At 35.0% G+C, this 21,815-nt stretch overlaps 1 protein-coding gene across 1 annotated transcript in view; it reads right to left on the bottom strand.

Annotated features, from left to right (window-relative positions):
- Positions 1 to 5,485: 5,485 nt before the first annotated feature.
- RNPC3 (RNA binding region (RNP1, RRM) containing 3) overlaps positions 5,486 to 21,815 on the bottom strand; it is a 42,682-nt gene continuing 26,352 nt past the window's right edge. The window contains exon 17 of the transcript XR_853149.3: positions 5,486 to 5,502. The gene's annotated coding sequence lies outside the window, so the exon portion shown is untranslated. The remainder of the gene's footprint in view (positions 5,503 to 21,815) is intronic.

The raw sequence follows: 21,815 nt of genomic DNA, 5'->3' as shown, positions 1-21,815 counted from the left end.
AAAAAAATTTTTTTTTATTCTATAAAAATATTGTCCCTGTGTTATGTCTAAATGTGGATTTTAAAAATTCATTCTGTGTTGTTGGAAATCTGTGTGTATATGTGTGTGTATTTGTGTGTGTTTTTCTTATCAGATCTAGAAAATTCTAAGGGCATACTTGAGATAGCCACTGTCTGGACCACTTATTTATTTGGAACTACAACTGAATATACAATAGTTTTCACTCTATCAACCCTGTCTCTTAATCTTTCTCCTATATTGTCCATCATTATTATTAGCAGCCCCCCAAAATGAGATATTTAGGTAAAAATCTAACAAGATATATACAAGATCTATATGAAGAAAATTACAAAACTCTGATGAACAAAATCAAGGAAGTACTAGGTAAATGGAGAGAAGTTCCATGTCCATAAGTAAAAAGACTCAATATTCTCAAGACAGTAATTCTTCCCAGTTTGATCTATAGATTCAATACAATCCCAATAAAAATACGAACAAATTATTCTGTGGATATCTACACATTCTAATGTTTACATGGAGATTAAAAAGACAGAACACCACCATAATATTAAGAACAACAGAGGACTCACACTACCTGACATTAAGACACTATAAATCTACAGTATTCAGAAGAGTGATATTAGAAAAACAAAAACAAAAAAAAAAGGCTAAATCAATGGAACAGAATAGAGAGTCTGTAAATAAACCCACCAATATAGTAACTGATCTTTAACAAAGTAGTAAAGGCAGTAGAATGGAGAAAAGACCATCTTTTCATCAAATTGTACTGGAGCAACTGGACATCCCCATGCCCCAAAAGGGGGGGTGGGGGGTGGGATTCTAGACACAGACTTTACACCCTTTACAAAAATTAACTAAAAGTGGACTATAAACTTAAATGTAAACTGTGAAACTATAAAGCTCCAGAAGATAACAGGAGAAAATCTAGATAGCCTTGGGTTTGACAATCACTTTTTAGATACAACCAACAAAGGCAAATCCATGAAATAAATAATTGATCAGCTTTCCTTTATTAAAATTTAAAACTTCTGTGAAAAATACTGTCAAGAGAATCAGAAGGAAGACCACAGAGTGGGAGAAAATATATGTATAAGACATATCTGATAAGGATAAGACATATCTGATAAGGATTATTACACAAAATACACAAAGAACTTTAAAAACTCAACAATAAGAAAATCAACAATGCAATTAAAGAATGAGCAAAAGATCTAAACAAACATCAAGGAAGATATACAGGTGGCAGGTAAGCATATGAAAAGATGCTCAACATCATATGTCCTTAGGGAATTGCAAATTAAAACAAGATACCACTACATACTGATTAGAATGACAAAAACCCAGAAACTGACAACAACAAATGCTGAGGATGTGAAGCAACAGGAATTGTCATTCATTGCTGGAGCAAATGCAAAATGGTACAATTTGGAAGGCAATTTGGCAGTTTCTTATAGAACTAAACATACACTTACCATACAATCCAGCAATTATGCTCCTTGGTATTTACCCAAATAAATGGATAACTTATGACCACAAAAAGAAAAAGAAAAAGAAAGAAAGAAAGAAAGAAAGAAAGAAAGAAAGAAAGAACGAACTCACAGATGTTCATAGCAGTTTTATTTATAACTGCCAAATTTCAGAGCAACATGTCTTTCAGTAGGAGAATGGATAAAACTGTGTTGCAACCAGAGAATGAAAATCTGTGCTGAAAATTATCAAGCAATGAAAAGACACTGAGGAGTCTTGTATGCATATTATTAAGTGAAAAAAAACCAATATGAAAAAGCTACATACTGTAATACAATATAGCATTTTGAAAAAGGCAACAGTTCTGAAACAGTAAAAATATTAGTAGTTGCCAGAAGTTAGGGGTAAGGAGGGGTAAATAGGTGGAGCTCAGAGAACTTTGAGAGCAATGGATGTAGTCTGTATGATAATGGTGGATATATATGATGCTTTTATAAAAACAAAGTGTACAATGCCAAGAGGAAATCTTAATGTAAACTTTGGGTGACAATCATGTGTCAATGTAGGTACATTAATTATAATTAACATACCACTCTAATGCAGGAAGTTGAGAGTAGTGGAAGTTGTATAGGTGTGAGGGTGGGAATTATGTGGGAACTCTGTAATTTCTCTCAATTTTGTTGTGAACCTAAAGCTGCTTTAAAAAAATGACTATTAATATGTTTTAAATAAATAAATGCTTTTTAAAAAGATATCCTATTCCCTAGAACCTATAAATGTTTCCTTACTTGGAAAAAGCCTTTGCAGATGTAATTAAGTTTAGGATCTTGAGATGAACAGAGTAACCTGAATTATCCAGGTGGGTCATGAATACCATTATATGTATCTCACAAGAAAGAGGAAGAGAGCAATACACGTAGAAGTAGAAAAGGCATGGAGAACATGACTGTGGAAGCATAGATTGGAGTGATGCAGACACAAGTCAAGGAATGCTGGCAGCCACCAAAGCTGAAAGAAAGGTTTGCTTTTTCCATAAAGCCCCTAGAGGTTGCAGAGCCCTGCCAACACCTTGATCAGTGAAAAAGATTTTGGATTTCTGCCCTCCAGAACTATAAGACAATAAATTTCTCATGTTCTAAGCCACAAAGATTATGCATTTTGTTACAATAGCCATAGGAAACTAATACCAATATGTACTCTTTTGTATATCAGTAGTTGTTTTAGTCGTATTTACTACTGTGGGTTTGGTATGGTGAGGTCAGACTCCGATCAAGAAAGAGAAACCAGAAAGTTTTGCAGTTTCTTATGCTCACAGTTCCCTGAGGAGGAATAGGACACCACACAGGCCCACTCAAGGGAAGCACCAGGGTTATTCACCAAGCAGAGGAAGAGAAGGAAACTACGTGCAAGTTCCTTTTTCATGGCTTCTATAGGAAGGAATGGGTGAAGCGGGTAGGCAGGTTTAGGATGTCTAAATAATTTCAGTGGGCTCTGGGTTATAGAGCTATTCCTCATCTGATACCTGGTCCTTGGGTGGTTAGAGAAGGTATATAGTGACCCAGAGGAAAGTCTGATAAGGGAAGTGGTTTGGGGTGAGGACTTAATCAGATGCCCAGGAAGGTCTGATTGACCTGTCGGCTGGGCCTCAAAACTGGATCAGAAAGCATTTGTAACAAAATATATTACAGTAGTCTGCGGCTGAGTTGTACTCTATTATATGCACGTACCATCATTTGTTTATCTAATGTGTCGATGGACATATAGGCTGATTATATTTTTGGTAATTATGAATAAAGCTGCTGTGAAGGATAACTAAGACTTCTTATAGACGTGTATTTTCATATCACATGGGTTAAGCGTAGATATAAAATTGTTGGCNTAAGCTTGAGAAAACCCTTAGCAGCAGTATAGATTCTCCAAGGGCAGAAGTGAGAGCTAATCTGGCTGAACTTAAAAATGCTGTGAAAGAGATGCAGTCTAAACTGGATACTCTTTTTTTTTTTTTTAAAGATTTTATTTATTTATTTGACAGAGACAGCCAGCGAGAGAGGGAACACAAGCAGGGGGAGTGGGAGAGGAAGAAGCAGGCTCCCAGTGGAGAAGCCTGATGTGGGTCTCAATCCCAGAACGCTGGGATCACGCCCTGAGACGAAGGCAGACGCTTAACGACTGCGCCACCCAGGCGCCCCCAGTAAGGTTCTTTTTTGAATGCATAAATCTGAGTTTTAATAAATTCATAGCATTACCCACTGCAACCACAATATCCAATATTCCATCACACCCCCAAATACTGTCATCCCTTTGTAGTCAATTCATCCACCCACACCTACCTCCTGGCAACCACTCAACAGGTCTCTGATGAGCTTTGTCTTTACATAATTTCATGAAAATGGAGTCACACAGTGTGTGATTTTGTGAGTCTGTCTTCTTTTACTAATGATGCCTTTGAGATATATCCATATAGTCACATGTATAGTCATTAATACTTCATATAGAGGTATGATAGTTGAAGAACATTTGGGTTATTTTCACTTTGGAGAATGATGAATAAAGCCACTATAAATCTGCACATACATATTTTTATTAAAATTTTTATATTGTGGTAAATTACATACAACAAAGTTTATCATTTTAATTTTGTTAAATGTACAGTGCAGTGGTATTAAATATATTTATAATGTGTAACCATCACCATCATCAAGTTCTATAGTTCTTTTCATCTTGTAAAATTGAAATTCTTTATCCATTAAACAGAAACTCTCCACTCCTGCCTCTCTCCAGCCACTGGCAATTACTGTGCTACTTTCTGTCTCTATGATTTTGACTACTCCAAGTACCCCATATAAGCGGCATCATACAGAATTTGTCTTTTTGTGACTGGCTTAGTTTATCATAATATCATCAAGGTTTATCTTCATTGTAGCATATGGCAAAATTTCCTTTTTAAAGGCTGAATATTATTCCCTCCTATGGATATTAACCACATGTGACTCATCCATTCATCTGTTGAAGTACGCTTGTGTTGTTCCACTTCTTTGGCTATTGTGAATAATGTTGTTATGAACATGGGTACATAAATAATTGAGAACTTGCTTTCAATTCTTTTGGGTATATACCCAGAAATGCAATTGCTGGATCATGTGGTAATTCTATTTTAGTTTCCTTAAAAATTACCACACTGTTTCCCACAGCAGCTATACCATTTTAACTTCCCAGCAACAATGCACAGGGTTCAATTTTGCCACATCCTCAAGAACACTTGTTTCTTGTTTGTTTGTTTTGATAGTAGACATCCTGAGAGTGAGGTGATATCTTTGTGCATATTGATAATTTGTACATCTTTAGAGAAAAGTCTATTCAAATTTTTTGCCCATTTTTGAATTAGGTTGATTTTCTGTTGTTGAATTTTAGGTGTTCTTTATATATTCTGGATATTAATCTCTTACCCGATTTTATGATTTGAAATATTTTCTCTCATTCTGTACACATCTTCTGATGAAAAAATTTTTAAAAATTTTGGTGAAGTCCAATTTCTCTATTTTGTCTTGTTATCTCTGCCTTTGATATCAAATCTAATGAATCACTGTCAAATCACTGTCTCCAATGTTGTGAAGTTCTGTTTTAAGAGGTTTTTTAGTTCTTAAATTTAGGTTTTTTGATCCATTTTGAATTAATTTTTGTATACCATCTTAGGTAATGGTTCAAATGAAATCTTGTGTGTGTGGATATCCAATCTTCCTGCCACCATTTATTGAAAAGACTGTCCTTTCCCACTGAATGGTCTTGGCATCATCCTTGTCAAGAATCATTTGACGAGAGGTGCCTGGGTGGCACAGTCAGTTAAGCCTCTGGCTCTTGGTTTTGGCTCAGGTTGTGATCTTGGGGTCCTGGGATCGAGCCCTGTATCAGGCTCCATGCTCAGCGAGGAGTCTACTTGGGATTCTCTCTCTCTCCCTCTGCCCCTCCTGCTCGTACTTGCTCGCTCTCTCTCTTGAATAAATAAAATTAATAAATCTTAAAAAAAGAAAAGAAAAAGAATCATTTGACCACATACGAGAGGATACATTCCTGAATTTTTTTCTATTCCGTGGATTTATATGTCTGTCTTTATACCAGTATCACAATGGTTCTATCAGTGTAGGCTTATAATAGGTTTTGAAACCAGAAGTAAGTCCTCTAGTTTTGTTTTTCTTTCTCAAGATTGGTTTGGCTATTCAGGGTCCCTTGAGATACGAAGTTTAGAATAGATTTTTTTTTTCTTTTTAAGTCTGTGAGATGTTGATAGAGATTGCATTGAAGCTGTAGATTACTTTGGGTGTACTGACAGTTTGACACTACTAAGTATTCTAACCCATGAAAATAGTAATGTTTCAATTTATTTGTGTCTTTAAAGTCTTTCAGCAATGTTTTATAATTTTCACTGTACATGTTTTCCACCTTGTTGGTTGATTTCTAAGTATTTTATTCTTTTTCATGGTATTACAAATGTAATTTTTTCCCATAATTTCCTTTTCAGATTGTTTATTAGTGTACAGAAACACAAATGATTTTTGCATGTTGCCTTTGTATCCTACTGCTTTGCTCAACTCATTTATTCTGACGAGTTTTTTTTTTCAGACAAGTTTTTTTTTTTTTTTGGTGGAATCTTCAGGGTTTTCTACATATAAGATTAGATTTACAACTCAATAAAATAAAACCCAAATAACTTAATTAAAAAGTGGACAAAGGGCCTAAATAGACATTTTTCCAAAGAAGATATACAAATAGGAAACTGGTACATGAAAGGTGCTCAATATCACTAAGCATCAGGAAAATGCAAATCAAAACCACAGAGAGCTAACACCTCCCACCTGCTGGAATGGTTATCATCAAAAAGATAAATTAACAAATGCTGGCAAGGATGGGAAAAAAAGAGAACTTTTTACAGTGTAGATGAGAATGTAAAGTCATATAACCAGTAAAGAAAACAGTATGGAGGTTCCTCAAAAAAGTAAAAACAGAATTACCATATGATCCACCAATCCCAGTAATTTGTGACAACATGGATGGACTTGAAGGGCATTATGCTAAGTGAAATAAGCCAGAGAGAATAAGGAAAATACTGAATAGTTTCACTAGTGAATGGAATTTAAAAAAGAGGGGGGAAAAAAGTCAAACTTAGAGTCAGAGAGTAGAAAAGTGTTTAACAGGGATTGGAGGGTGGCGTGAATACAGAAAAGGTTGGTAAAGGGTATAAACTTTCAGTTATAAAATGAACAAGATCTGACGATCTGCTATATAACATGGTCAATGTAAGTGAAATTTGTGGACAGAACTTAAATATGTCAAAGGATGGATGTGTTAATTAACTAGATGGGGGGGTACAGATTCTTTCCACAATGAATGCATATATTGTCATCATGTTGTACACTTTATCTTAAAATTTTATTTCTCAGCTATACCTCAATAAAGCTGAAGATCATATCATCTATGAACAGAGATAATTTCTTCTTTTTCAATTTGAATGCTTTTTATTGTTTGTTTTCCTAACTCTTCTTGCTACAATTTCCAGCACTAGGTTGAACAGAAATAGTGAAAGTGGGAATCCTTGCCTTGTTCCTAATTGTACAGGAAAACTTTTCCCTACTTTTCAGCATGGAGTATGATGTTCACTCTGGGTTTTTCATATATGGCTTTTATTATATTGGGGTACTTTCCTTCTATTCCTAGTTTATTGAATGTTTTTATCATGAAAAAGTATTAAATTGTGTGAAATGCTTTTTATGTATAAATTGAGATGATCATGTGGTTTCTGTCCTTCATTCTTTTAATGTGGTGTATTACATTGATAAATTTTTATATGTTGAACCATCCTTGCATTCGAGTAGATCCCTCTTGGTCATAATGTATAATCCTTATAATGAGCTGCTGAATTTACTTTGGTAGTATTTTGTTGAAAGGTTTGTTTGTTTGCATTAATGTTCACAGGGATATTGGTCTGCATTTTTTTTCTTGTAGTATTTTTGTCTGGCTTTGATATCAGGGTAATATTAGTTTCCCAGGATGAGTCAAGAAGTGTTCCTTCCTTTTCAAATTTTAGGATGAGTTTAGGAAGGATTGGCATTATTTCTCCCTTAAATGTTTGGTAGAACTCAATAGTAAAACTGTCAGTTCCAGGGCTTTTCATTGTCAGATTTTTTTTTTTAATTTTTTTTTTTTAAAGATTTTATTTATTTATTTGACAGAGATAGAGACAGCCAGCGAGAGAGGGAACACAAGCAGGGAGAGTGGGAGAGGAAGAAGCAGGCTCATAGCAGAGGAGCCTGACGTGGGGCTCGATCCCAGAACGCCGGGATCACGCCCTGAGCCGAAGGCAGACGCTTTAACCGCTGTGCCACCCAGGCACCCCTCATTGTCAGATTTTTTATTACCGATTCAATCTCCCTAGTAATTATAGGTCTACTCAGAATTTCTATTTCTGTGTGTAATTTAGGCTTAGTAGACTTTGTATTTCTAGGAATTTGTCCATTTCATCTAGTTACCAATTTGAGAACTGTTCATCATACTCTTACAATTCTTATTCCTGTAGACTCTGTAGTAATGTACCCACCTTATGATTTTAGTAATTTGAGTCTTTTTTAGTACATCAGTTATAAATGTATCAAATTTGCTCATGTTTTCAACCAATCACCTTTTGGTTTCATTGATTTTCTCTATTATTTTTCTATTCTCTATTTCATTTATCTGTAATCTTTATTATTTCCTCCTTCTCCTAGCTTTGGATTTGTTTTTCTTTTTCTACTTCCGTAAATTGTAAAGTTAGCTTGTTGGTGTGAGAGCTTTGTTTTTTAGTGTGATTTATAACAAAAATTCTCCCCTTAGCACTACTACTGCTGGATCCCATAGTTTTAGTACATTGTTTGGTTTTCAGTTGTCCTGAAGTATTTTCTAATTTCCCATGTGATTTATTTTTTGACCCACTGGTTGTTAAAGAATGTTGTCTAATTTCAATGGTAAAGTGAATTTTCCAACTTTCCTTCTGTTCTTGATTTCTAACTGAATCCTGCTGTGGTCAGACAACATACTTTGTATGCCTCTTTCTATAAATCTACTGAAACTTGATTTATGGCTTGATATAAGGTCTATCCTAGAAAATATTTCATGCGCACTTGGGAAGAATGTGTATCCTGCTGTTCTTAGGTAGAGCGTTCTGTATGTTAGATGTAGCTGGTTTATTGTGTGAGTCCTCTATTTCCTTATCTTCTGTCTCATTCTATCCATTATCATAAAAGGAGTACTAAGGTTTTGAAGTATTATTGTAAAATTGTCTATTTCACCCTTCAATTCTGTCAGTTTTGCTTCATATTTCATTCATTTCATATTCATTAGGCACATAAATGTTTACAATTTATATATTTATATAGTTTTACAGTTCATATATTATTTTGCTCTATTCAAACTTTTATTAAAATCCTTGTCTGTTGCTATCTTTTCAATTTAGTCTCTTTTGTCTGACATCAGTAAAGCCACCCCTGCTCTCTTTTGATTATTATTTGCATGATCTTTTCCCGTCCTTTATTTTTATTTTTTTTCCATCCTTTTACTTTAAATCTCTTTGTGTCTTTGCATCTGAAGTGTGTTTCTTGTAGACAGCTTATAGTCGAATCAGTTGTCTTTATACATTCTCCCAATTGTGTTTTGACAGAAGAGTTAAATTCATTTATACTTAATTACTTAAAATGAGGGACTCATGTCAATTTGCCTGTTTTCTATATGCCCTATAGCTTTTTTTGTTCCTCACTTCTTGCCTTATGGTCTTATGTTGAGTTGATTTTTTTTAGTGACATCTTTACTTTCTCATTCATTTCCTTCTGTGTTTATTCTGCAGCTCTTTTATTTGTGGTTATTATGGGATTTACATTTAACAATTCTAAGGTTTTAACACTTCTTAACTTCAATATTATACAAAAACTCTGCCTTTACAGTTCTGTCCTCACTTCTTTTCATTGTTGAAGTCTCCCAAATGACATCTTCATACATTGTGTACCCCAAAACCCAAAACATAAACTAATAATTATTTTAAATGTCATTAGTCTCAAATTATGTAGAAAACAACATGTGGAGTTACTAGCCACAGTCACAATACTGGCTTATAAACTAATAATTGTTTAAAAAATGTATGTTTCTTAAATCATGTAGAAAACAGGTATAGTTATCAACCTCTATTACAATATTAACTTTCATAATTGCCCATATATTTCTTTATTGAACTCTGTATTTGTTCAAACAGCTTTGAATTACTGTCTAGTGTCCTTTAAGTTCACTATGCAAGACTCCTTTGAGTATTTCTTCCAAAGCAGATCTGATGGTAACAAACTCTCTCAAACTTTATTTGGGATTGTCTTAATTTCTACCTCAGTTTTAAAGAATGGTTTTGCTAGATACAGGATTCCTGGTTGGCAGTTATTGTTTTTTCCATTTAGCACTTTGTATCTATCAGCCCAGTGCCCTCTGGTTCTCCAAAGTTTTTGATGAAACAAATCGGCTGATAATCTCATTTAGTATCCCCTGTATGTGACAATTCGCTTCTGACAGTTTTCGAGATTCTTTGTCTTTTTAAAGTCTGATTACACTGTCTTGATGTGGGTCTTTGAGTTCATCTTACTGGATATTTGTTGAGCTTCCTGGATCTCAATATTCATAATTTTCATCAGATTTAGGAAGTTTTAAGCCATTATTTTTTCAAATATTCTCTGTCCCTTCCTCTCTCCTTTTGGGACTAGCACAGTGTATGTACATCTGCTTGATGGTGTCCCACAGGTCCCTCAAGATCTGTTCACTTTTCTTCAATCATTTTTGCTTCTGTTCTTCAGACTTAATAATTTTTGTCTTATCTTCAAGTTTGTTGATTCTTCTGCCTACTCAAATCGTCCTTGGAATCCCTGTAGTGATTGTTTTCATTTCACTTACTCTACTTTTCAGCTCCAGAATTCCTTTTGCTCTTTAGCTTTCTGGACATCTTTCTTTAATGTTTTGAGCATCTTTCTAAGTTGCTTTAAAGTCTTTGTCTAGAAAATGCCATCAGGTCTACTTCAGGTAGTTTGTTTCCCTTTTGAATGGGTCCTACATTCCTGTTTTGTTCTTGCTTTTTATCTTGTGGTTTTCTGTTGAAAATGACATTTTAACATCTTAATTCTGCAAATCATATTTTTTTCTTTCCCTGGCATTTTTTTTTAAGAGAGACTGTGCCCATTTGTGCCAGTACATGAGCAGGCAAGGGGCAGAGAGAGGAAGAATCCTAAGCAGACTCCAGCCCCAGCATGGAGACTGACACAGGGCTCGATCTCTCAACCATGAGATCATGATCTAAGTCAAAAATCAAAAGTCAGATGATTAAACGACTGAGCCACCCAGACACCCCTATTGTTTGTTCTCTGCTCTCTGTGCTTAAAGGATCAGTCTGAGGTATGAAACCTAAGGTCTTCTCAGATCTTGAGTCTTTTCCTGGGCATGCATGATCAATTTCTCATTTTTCCTATATATGAAGCTGTTTACAAATGCCTTGGTCTTTAATGCCTAGCTCCCAAAAGGAAAAAAAAAAAAAGAAAAAAGAAGAAAAAGAAATGGGGAATAGAGGGATGTCAGTCCTTTTATACCCCTGGAAGTCACTTCACAGGGTGTGGGTATGTGTGGTTATAATGGAAAGAGATAGAACCATGGCTTCCCACCTCTTTGTACTTCTGTGATCAAAAGCAGAAATTAGCCATCAGCCTGATTCCCAATATTTGGAGGTGAAAGTTCTTTTTGCCTACCCTGGCTTCCACTAGCTGTGTGCGAGCTGCTCCAGGAACGTGTGCAGTTGCCTGCTACGAGGCTGAGGTTGGGCAATGAGTAGCTACTACTATGTTAAGAGCTAAGTTTGAATGAAATTAACTTCATTTACTGTCCAAGCTTTTTCCTGTTAAGTTGGAAAGTATTAACAGACTACAGAGTTCCAAAATAATTACATCAAATATATTCTACACTACAATTGTAATCTGGGTGGGGAGATGGATTCCTGGTGGTTCCTACTCTGCCATGTTCCCGGTATCCTTTCACATGGAAGTTTTTGTTGTTTTTGTGTGAACATACTTTTTTGTTCCTCTTAAATATTCAGAAGTGTGATAGCTAGCTTACATATAAGTGTATATTTCACTTTATAACACACTTCTTGAAACTGTTTTTCAAAGCAGTTGGAATATTTTGTACTTCAATTAGCAATGTTTGAAAGCTGTAGCGTTCCATTCTTGACAAGTGTTGGTACTGTCAGAATTCATTTTAAGCCATTCTAATAGGTGTGTAGTGCTATATTATTGTGGCTGTCTTGTATTTGTCCAAGGGCTGATGATGTCCATCTTTTCAAGTGCTTATTCGCCATCTCTAAGTCTTTGGTAAAGTATCTTCAAATTTCTTGTCCTTTTTTGAGAGGGGGGGATTTTTGTTTTCTCTATGAGTTTTGAAATTTATTATTCTAGGTAAAATTGAAATATATACTTCGCAAAGATTTTTCCCAGTCTGAGACTTGCCTTTTCATTTTCTTAGTAGTATCTTCTGAAAAGTACAAAGTTTTCATTTGATGAAGGAATATTTATCTTTATTTTCATATAAGAATTTGTCTAAGTAAGGTCATGCAGACTTTATCCTACTTGTTTCCCCCCTCCTCCAGTTCTATACTTTTACACTTTATACCTAGTACTATGACTCATTTTTGAAGAAATTTTTTTGTGTGAGAACAATGTACTGAGGTTTTATTTTCAATTTTTAGCATATGGATGTTCAATTTTTCTAGCATCATATGTTGAAATAATCAACCTTTCTCAACTGAGTTGCCTTCTCACCTTTGTCAAAAATTATGGTACATGTGTGGGTCTATTCCTGGACTTTTCTGTTCCAATGATCTGTGCCCATGTTTGCCAATACCACAACTTTATTATCCGAGCTTTGTAATAAGTCTTAGAATTAGGTACTCTAAGTCATTCAATTATTTTTTTCTTTCAAAATTATGCTGGCTATTCTAGTTGTTGCTTTTCCAAAGAAATTTAAATCAGCTTGGGAATATCAACAAAATATACTGTCAGAATTTTTTAATAGTAACAAATCAATTCGGAAGGTTGATATTCTTAAAAATCATGAGTCTTTTATCTCTCCCATTTAGATCTTCACCTTCATTATCAAAATTGGTGAAGGGTTGTCAAGTTCAGTCCACATTTTAGTAGACTTCTACCTATTATTTGTTTTAGTACTATTGCAAATGGTATTTTTAGAAAAAAAAATTCAATATCCAGTTATTGACTTTTAATCTTGCAACCTTGCTTACCTTACTTATTAGTTTTAAGAGACTTCTTAATTCTTTGGGATTTTCTACATAAAAAATCACACCATCTCTGAACGGGGACAGTTTTACTTCATTTCCAATTTGTATGGCTTTTTTGTTTTCTGCACTGGCTGTCAGTAGATGTTGAAAGGAAGGGATTAGTGTGCACTTTATCTTGTTTTCAATCTTCGGAGAAAACATTCAGTTTTTTAACTGTAAGGATAGCAGTAAGTTTTGTAAACACTATTTATCAGATTAAGGAAGCTCTTCTCTGTTCCTATATTATTGAGTTTTTATTAGGAATGTTTAATTTTATCAAATGCTTTCATTCATTAAGATGACCATGGCTTTTTCTTCCTTAGTCTGCTGATGTGGATTACATTTGATTTTCAATGTATCCTGCATTTCACAAATTTTCAATTAGCCTGCATTTTCCAAAATAAACTGCATTTGATCATGACTTATAAAATATTTTCCACATATAACTTGATTCAGCGTCTTAATATTTTGATGAGGATTTTTACATTTACTCTCAAAAGAAATAGTGATACATAGTTTTGTATCTTGTCTTGTTTTAGCATCAGAGTAGTACAGGGCTCATAAAATGAATTTGGATGTGTTGTCTTATACAGAATAGTTGGTTTCATTTAATGTTTAGAAAAATTCAACAGTGAAGCTATCTAAGCCTTATGTTTTCTTTGTAAGAAAGAAAGGAAGAAAGGAAGATTTTTAACTACAAGGTAAATGTATTAAGTAGATACAGGATCGATTAGGTTACCTTCCTCTCGAACAAGCTTTGGTAGTTTGTCCCTTTTATGATATTGACCCATTTCATCAAAGTTGTAAATTTATGGAAATAAATTTGTTCAAAATGTTCCAAAAATTTTCTTACAACTTTGGGGGTGTTTTTTCTTTGCAATCTGGCTAGAACTTTTTCAACATTATCAATCTTTTCAGGGACTAGTTGTGTTTACAATATTTTCTACTGTTCTGCTTACAAATTCACTGATTTATGTTTATTTTTATTTCCTTTATCTGCTTCCTCTGCATTTAATTTGCTCTTTTCTAGTTCCTTACGGTAGAAAGTTGAATCACCAATTTGTGACTTTTCTTCTTTTTTAATATAAGCAAATTCCCTTTAAACACTCCTTTGGTGTGTTCTACAAATTTTTGATCAATTTTTACTTTCATTCAGTTCAAATGCTATCTAATTTCCCTTAAGAATTCTGTCTCGATCCATGTTATTTAGAAATATTAATACTCAGAAATTTAAACATTTTTCAAATATTTCTATTACTGATACCTAATTTAGTTCAACTAAGATCAGAGAACATTATATGATCTGTTAAGGTTTTGAACTTGTTAATGTTTTATGGTATCAAATGTGTTCACTGTTGTTTAGTTCTTGGGATGGAAAGGACAGAAAATCTTCCAATTTGTATCCATAAAGACAGATATGCATACAGTTCAAAAGCAAAAAGTATATTAGGATAGTAAAATTTCATGTAGAGCAATTGTGGAAAAAACTCTAAAAATGTTCCTTTCAGGAGGGCAATATGAAAACATAGCTGCAAAACACTGGATTAGAAGTGTTCCACTATTTTATTTTCATTCAAATTGTGATATATATGTCATACAGAAAAATGTAAAACCAAACCAAAAAAAAAAAAAAAAATGACAGGCCCCATGTCCCAAGATCCAGATTTAACAGACAGTAACATTTTACCAAAATATTCCTCAAATAACTTTTTAAAAGAAATATACAATATATACAGAACTGCCCAACTCAAACCTCAATCTTTCCCTTCCTTTTCTTACACAGCAAGATATTAACCGTCTCCATAAATAATTTTAATGGTATCTTGTGTATCTTTTTCTAAGCTCTAAGAAATTTCATACAATAAATCTCTTGCTCAGACTTTCTTTAATTCTTAAGATTTTCAAATATCCTGGTATATCAGTGCTTTATCATAATTTGAAAAAAAAATTCTTATGCACTCAAATACCCCTTCTCATTGTCAGCTGATGCAGTTTTTAATGCATATAACCCCTTTTAATCAAAGACGTTCTAAAGTGTTGTTTGATCCCCTAGCTTTACCCCAAGGCATTAAAGCTTATGCTTGTTGGGTAGAGGGTCTTCCTTTCCCAGTTTTGTTTTTTTCAAAATTTGGTGAGTTTGAACTGTTTATTTTAGATTACCTACTGGCCTTTAGATGAATGCTATACCTCTACAACAGTTTGCTTTCAAGAAATGTCAGAGTAGGATATATAGTAGCTTAAGTTCTTGGAGTGAAACACTATTCCTCCTGAGATCATCAGTTCTCTTAAGTGCCTAACACATGTGGTTGGCTCTCATCTCTCCTAAACAATCATACTAAGGTCAATATTTTTTGTTTTATATGCATTAATAAGTTATAGATATAACAAAAGTATCTTACTAACTTACAGCTAAAGTTAAAAAAAAAACCCTCCTCCATTACTCATAATGGGAAGTGCTCTCTTCTCATAGAGTGGTTAAGATCAAATTGCTATAAGAACTCAGTACAGTGCCTTTTGAATTTTAGATGCTTCATGTTTTCCCTTAGTTCTTTAAAAAGCCTTGGTATCTCTTGATACAGATTTTAAAGGAGTCTCATTTGCATGGCAAATACTTTCCAAATCATCAAAGCAGCAACTTGAATGTTACTGCTTTTGTTTAATTTACCTTATCAGGATTATGCTGATTCTATTCAAGTTACTAATAGTAGGAGGCAGAGCCATACTAGGTTGGGATGAAGAGCACTTGCATTATTCTGAGTGACTCCTTAAATTTTACACCATATTTGCCTCACTTGCCTCATACTATTCCCAGCCCTTGGAGAAGGCATAAGTGGAAAACCATGTGGAAATATGAGTTTTATATATCATATACTGTAGTAAAACATTTTTTGGCTGTATAGTACCTACTTTCTCTCTTGATTTCACAGCTCTATGCTTTTCCTTTGGAGAACAAGGTCTTTAAACTCTCACTTCACGTGGTTTATATGAAACTTCACTCCTTATAGTTTAAGGGTGACATATATGACCCATAGTTGGTCTCTAAGAGTGACAAATCCCTCCAGCAAAAGGAAAAAGTACTTATTTCAAGTTTATTTCATTTAAAGTAACTAAAAAATTCCATGATACACTAGCTGTTAGGACTTTTGCTACAGGTTTAAATTATTAGTACTTCTCCATGAATTTTTCTTAAAAACTAACTGAAAATCATTAGGATAATGGTTAGCAGCTCTAGGCATAGTTCTACCTAGTTAAAAAAAAAAAAAAGAAATGTGTACGAGAACTGGAAATCTTTCTAACTGGACCTATTTGGGTCATATGCTCAATTTATGAAATAGAGTGGAATGGTTGTAGGGTATCCACGAATAGGTTAATTCCTAGACACCAACGTTCTTACACTTGTCAAAGTCTCATGGTCCAACTATGGCAAGAAGTGTGGGGGCCAAGGACAGGCAGTCCCAAAGTGCCACTCTGGCATAGTGATTATTAAGAATGTTCTTCCCCTTCTCACCTTGTCTCCAGAAAGCAGAAAATAAATCTCCCACATGAAAGGCACTCTCCCTAAGATATCCTTATCAGAAGATAGGGAATTCAAAGGTAAGAAAGTTGTATAAACAAGCCTTGATACTTTTAGTAATTTACAACCAGAGCCCAAATTCTGTTTAGAATCCTTTACTATTTAAAGCTTAAAAACCTAAGTTTTCTTTCTCTTGTCAATTCCTTGTTGATTAATGTCTCTTTGTGTTGAAGTAGGCAGTTAGGTTCTAACAAAATACATGAAGGCCAGCAAGGAGGAAGTTATGGCCAGCTACTGGGGAAGTCAGAGGCCTATCCTATTCTACAAGAAACCTGATCAAACCAGACAGGCCCAAGATGATGGATGCATTGACAGGAAACCCCTGACCAAATTAGGAAGAAAAAGTACAAAACCCTGTTTCCTGCCCCAAGTAAGAAATATTCCACCCTCTAGTTAACAACTGTAAATAAAAGATAGAAACACAACCTTCAGGGCATGTAGCCCTCTCTTGAGCTCACTTGCCCTATCTCTAGAGTGTACTTTTCACTTTAATAAAATTTCTCGCTTATGTCACTTATCCACTGTGTTGAGTGTCTCCTTGAATTTTTCTCAAGAAAAGACAGAGAATTTTTGATGACTCTGTCAGGATGGACTGGGTTGAGGACCCAGGACTCAGGGTCTCTGCAGTTCACCTGGCAACATCTGCCTAAAATGTATAAAAGCATAGAACTGGGGCGCCTGGGTGGCACAGCGGTTAAGCATCTGCCTTCCGCTCAGGGCGTGATCCCGGCGTTCTGGGATCGAGCCCCACATCAGGCTTTTCTGCTATGAGCCTGCTTCTTCCTCTCCCACTCCCCCTGCTTGTGTTCCCTCTCTCGCTGGCTGTCTCTATCTCTGTCAAATAAATAAATAAAATCTTTAAAAAAATAAAAAAATACATAAATGTATAAAAGCATAGAACTTGGACATTTCTTTGAGACTCAATGCTATTATCAGGCTTTCATGTACATTTAATTATAATTTGTTTTTTCCTACTATTAATCTGTCTCATGTCAATTTAATTCTTAGACTAGTCAGAAGAATCTTGAAGGAAATTTTTTTCCTTCCCAACAGTTGGCTAGCTGGCAGGATAAACTTTAACTGGCTAAATATTGTACATCCTGCTGTACCTGAGAAATTCTGGGACATCTGACAGCTAGCAAAGGTAGGATTTCTTACCATGTCAGCCTCTTGGAATCTGTCCGCAAGATCTGGTGGAGCAAGAGTGGTGAGGGTCCTTTTGCTTTCTAAATTTAGATTAGCAGGAGAAAATATTTTTGGAAACAGTTCCATGGGCTCAGCACCTCTGATAAATTCAATAGAGTACTCTTCGTTTTTTTAACCCATTTCCTCCCAGAGATGGTCATTATTTTTGTCTTTTGTGTTGTTATACAAGGGAATTACTATAGGGAAATACCAGCATAAGCCCTTATAAGCCTGCTGTTCAGACTAACATTACAGACTGTTTGAACATTCACAGTTCTCATCAGACTGGCCCATGTTTCAACAAACTTTGCTGTGGGTCCCACACATAAAATCTGCATAAGGTTTTTCCTTTTGTCTTGAGGACTTAACTCTATTCTCGCTGGTCTCTACCACACAATGTACTTACTGGGTTACACCTTGGAAGCCAAATAAGAGTGGGGTTCTAAGACATAAAGTTGCTAACAGCACTCTCTGTCTAGCCATGACAGCCCTCAGAAAGGTTAAGTTATAAGAAGTCCCAGCCCATAAGGGATTTTGTGCTCTTAACCTTTGTTGCTTGTTAGTGCTGAAATGCCCCATTCCAGTAGCACTGCCTGGTGTCACAGATTAGTAGGTCTGTGACTGGAGACATTTCAGGTTTCTGTGGGTGATCAAAGACACTGTTTTCACTAAAGCATCCTTACCTCCTGTGTAACAAAGGCATTTGCGTTATTAGACTATTTTTGGGAGTAAACTTTTGGATCATGGGGACTGTATCATCTATGCCCTCTCCAGGGATGCCTCTTGGATCCATGGTCTAAGCCTAGAAAGTGTCTCTGGGTCTTTCCAAAAAAAGGCCTATTGGTTTGAGTTGCTATTAAAATTAGTAAGAGCCTACTCATCAACGATCAGACAAAAAAATCTTTTAAACTGGCTACATTTCAAAGGAAAAAAAAATCCTTATACAAGGTGAAAGAAAAGAAGTTACACTTAAGACAAAAATTGAAGTCCACATCCAAGGTAAATTCCCCTTCTTAAAAACCAGCTCCATCTGCCTGTTTTAACTAACCCTTCCTTATAAGATTTACAGAGAGCACTGGAGCCTAAACTCTAGGGTCAAAGTATATAGGTTACTCATATAAATGCTAAAACCCATGACGTGAATTTAACAGAAGCACTGAAGACAAGTGATAGGGCTCACTTTGCTATTTCTTACAACTCCTACTTTCTAAAGCTCTACAGTCAGGCTCTGCCAGCTTTAGGCATTCTTATGCCATGTCCTTTGCAGATGTAACCTGGATGCCCCCCCCCGCCCCCGCCAAACCAAGGAGGAAAAAATTTTCATGTCCCTTGGATAGCAGCAAATCTTATAAATTATGAAGCCCGATTTTACCTCCACTTTCAGAAGATCCCGCCAAATTTAAAGAAAAATTGGAAAGATTAGTAGCCATTGACATCCTCCCCACTAAAAAAGAAACAGATGACTACAATTCTTCCTGGCCCTCCTACAAATGAACAGCAGAAGGCTGATATTCAGGGGCTAACAGAAGCCAAGATTGAATGCAAAGGCTTTTGTTAAAATGATTTATACAGACTTCATTTTACAAAGATATAAATCTTCTGATTCCCACTTTAGCTGGAAATCTCCCTGATCTAAAGGGGCAAGTTTAGTTAAAAAGGCTGATCAATCAATCTCTTGATATTCAGGTTGTAATTCAGTTCTTTCTGGGAATTAGCAAAAACTTTGCCTGGCAAATATCTACAAAACAAGAAGTGCAATTCTAGAAGCAACCCCCCCCCCAATCTCTACCAATCCCAAAACCTCACCTATTCTTCTCAAAATGCTCATAGGTATTATAAAAAATCAGGATACTGAAACAGAATTGTCCTGTACTTAAGAAAAGGGAGGTAAATTCTAAATAGCAATTACCCTGCAATTCTTTGGAGAAAAAAACAAAAACAAAAACCTTACATTTCTTTCTCTATCCTTTAAAGTTATAAATCTTATATCTCTGAAGTGTAAACACAGCCCACAATTGCCTGAGTAAAGGAAAAAAAGAAGTAGGTCTTTTTACAAACTGCAAAAGGGTTTTCTTGCCCCTTTTCTCTTCAAATATTAATGGTAAGGTTTCTGCATCTGTCAGTTATGTCTCTACTGTGGTTATATGGCATCTTCTACCCCCAGTCAGAATTGCTAAACTTAATTTGTAAAAGAGCTCTACTTGATTGGGTTAAAGGAAATTAAGCACTTATGTAAGTTTTGTACTCATAAAAATTCTCAAAAAAAAAAAAGAACTCAATCCGCATGAATTTCAAGTTCATGTGAACTGGGAAAATATTCAGTATTAAAGCCAACTTAAGGTTAAGAAATTATGAATTATGTTTCACGTCAATTTAATTCTCAGACCAGCTAGAAGAACCTGGAATAATCGAGTCAGTTTTTGCTCCCTTTGAAGCAACAGATGTGCTCAAAATGGTGGAAAGACATCAAAATCTTTATATCACCCGGAATCAGTGTTGAGTTGAGAACCACGACAACCACTACTATAAGAGCTAATATTTATTGAGAACTTGACCACACACACACACACACACACACACACACACACACACACACACACACGACTTGTTTTAAGTATTTTATATTCATCAAATCATCTTTACAACAACCTTATGATAAGTATTCATTATCTCCATGGAAACTGATAGGACCTGCCCAAGGCCATAAAGCAATTACAGCTTAGAAACAAGATTTGATGTCAGAAACTACACCTATAAAACCACAGTAATACACTAATTTTCAGTATATTATGCTGAATTTCCTGTCACTGTAGAAAGATGGAGACTCAAGAGTTTTATAAATTGATTTTTTAAAATACTGCTTTTTGTATATCTAACAGAATTACATGTTCTAAGGAATAATTTTACTTAGATCTTGGCTCATATTCCTGTCATAATTCTTCATAATTTCGAAATCCACTTAAGATGGTCTTTTAATACTCAAGTTTCTCAATTTCTTTCATTTATCTCTTTCCATGACCCTGTTTTCACTCAACTATCATGTTCACATCCTAGAACTTAGTCACTAATTATTGTATTCTCTCTGCCTTTGTCAATTTGTCACTTATTCTCTTATTTCAACCTCCCAAATTTCTACTTCCTACCTCTAGTAAATAATGCAATCTATAATTGATCATACCATTTTTTCATTGTTTCTCAACTTTCATTTTCTCACTTTTCTCTTCACCCAGATCTCAATGTCTTTTCTTTATAATCATTCCCTTGAATATACCAACACCTTTTCCTTTCTCCTATTTTGCTGTATTCATCTAGGAGAATTCCAACTCTGATTAAATTCAATTCTTGTCTACTCAGTGATAGCACCAAGGCTAAACGTAACTGGAGAAAAACACAAAATCATTTGATTAGTCTCACTTAAATTAACAGACTTCAACTGACCACTTTAAGCACTGTCTAGCCATCCTTCTAAGAATCTATTCACTCTGCCACTTTCCTAAGTGTCTATTTTACACCTTCTTTTCTTTCCTCAACCCAGTACTCTTTCCCTCTGTGACCTTGCTTCCTATTTCACTGAAAAAATATAATACAACTTTTACATGCTGCTCCTATATATCTAGCAAACTACAAATATCTAGACCTACACAATCCGTCCTTTCTCCCATTGCTATTAATGAGCTGTTTACATGCCCATCTTTAAAACTAACTCTTCTGTATACCGTATCTGTAGCTCTAACAATAACCCCCTCCTTACTGCATCATATTTGTTTTTTCCTCTGCTGGATTAGTCCTACTGGATTAGTCCATACAAACCTGCTATATCTTCAATCAAAATCAAAATCACAAACCTTTTTGATACTATATCCCCCTGCATTAACAGCCCATTTCTCTATCCCCTTGAGAGCAAGACTCTCTAACACAGTTGTCTTCAATTTGCACTATATTATATTTCTCTCTACCATTCTCTTTAATACCTCCTCTCATTTCTTCCATTCATCAAATCAGTTTGTCAAGGAGAGATCTGTCAAGAACAGATCTGCTACATTTTACCGCCCCTTCCTACCTGAGATATTTTCTTCATTTGGTTTCTACATATTCTTTATATACCTGACATCTAAAAATGAGCATGTTCGAGGCTTCACTTCTCCATACTTCTAATTCCTATCTTTAAAATTCCCATTTTCCTTATTTCACAATGCT

The sequence above is a fragment of the Ailuropoda melanoleuca genome, chromosome 2, assembly GCF_002007445.2.
Source record: "Ailuropoda melanoleuca isolate Jingjing chromosome 2, ASM200744v2, whole genome shotgun sequence".
NCBI lineage: Eukaryota > Metazoa > Chordata > Mammalia > Carnivora > Ursidae > Ailuropoda > Ailuropoda melanoleuca.
Note: the sequence above shows the minus strand (reverse complement) of the source record. Positions and strands in the feature narration are given on the sequence as shown.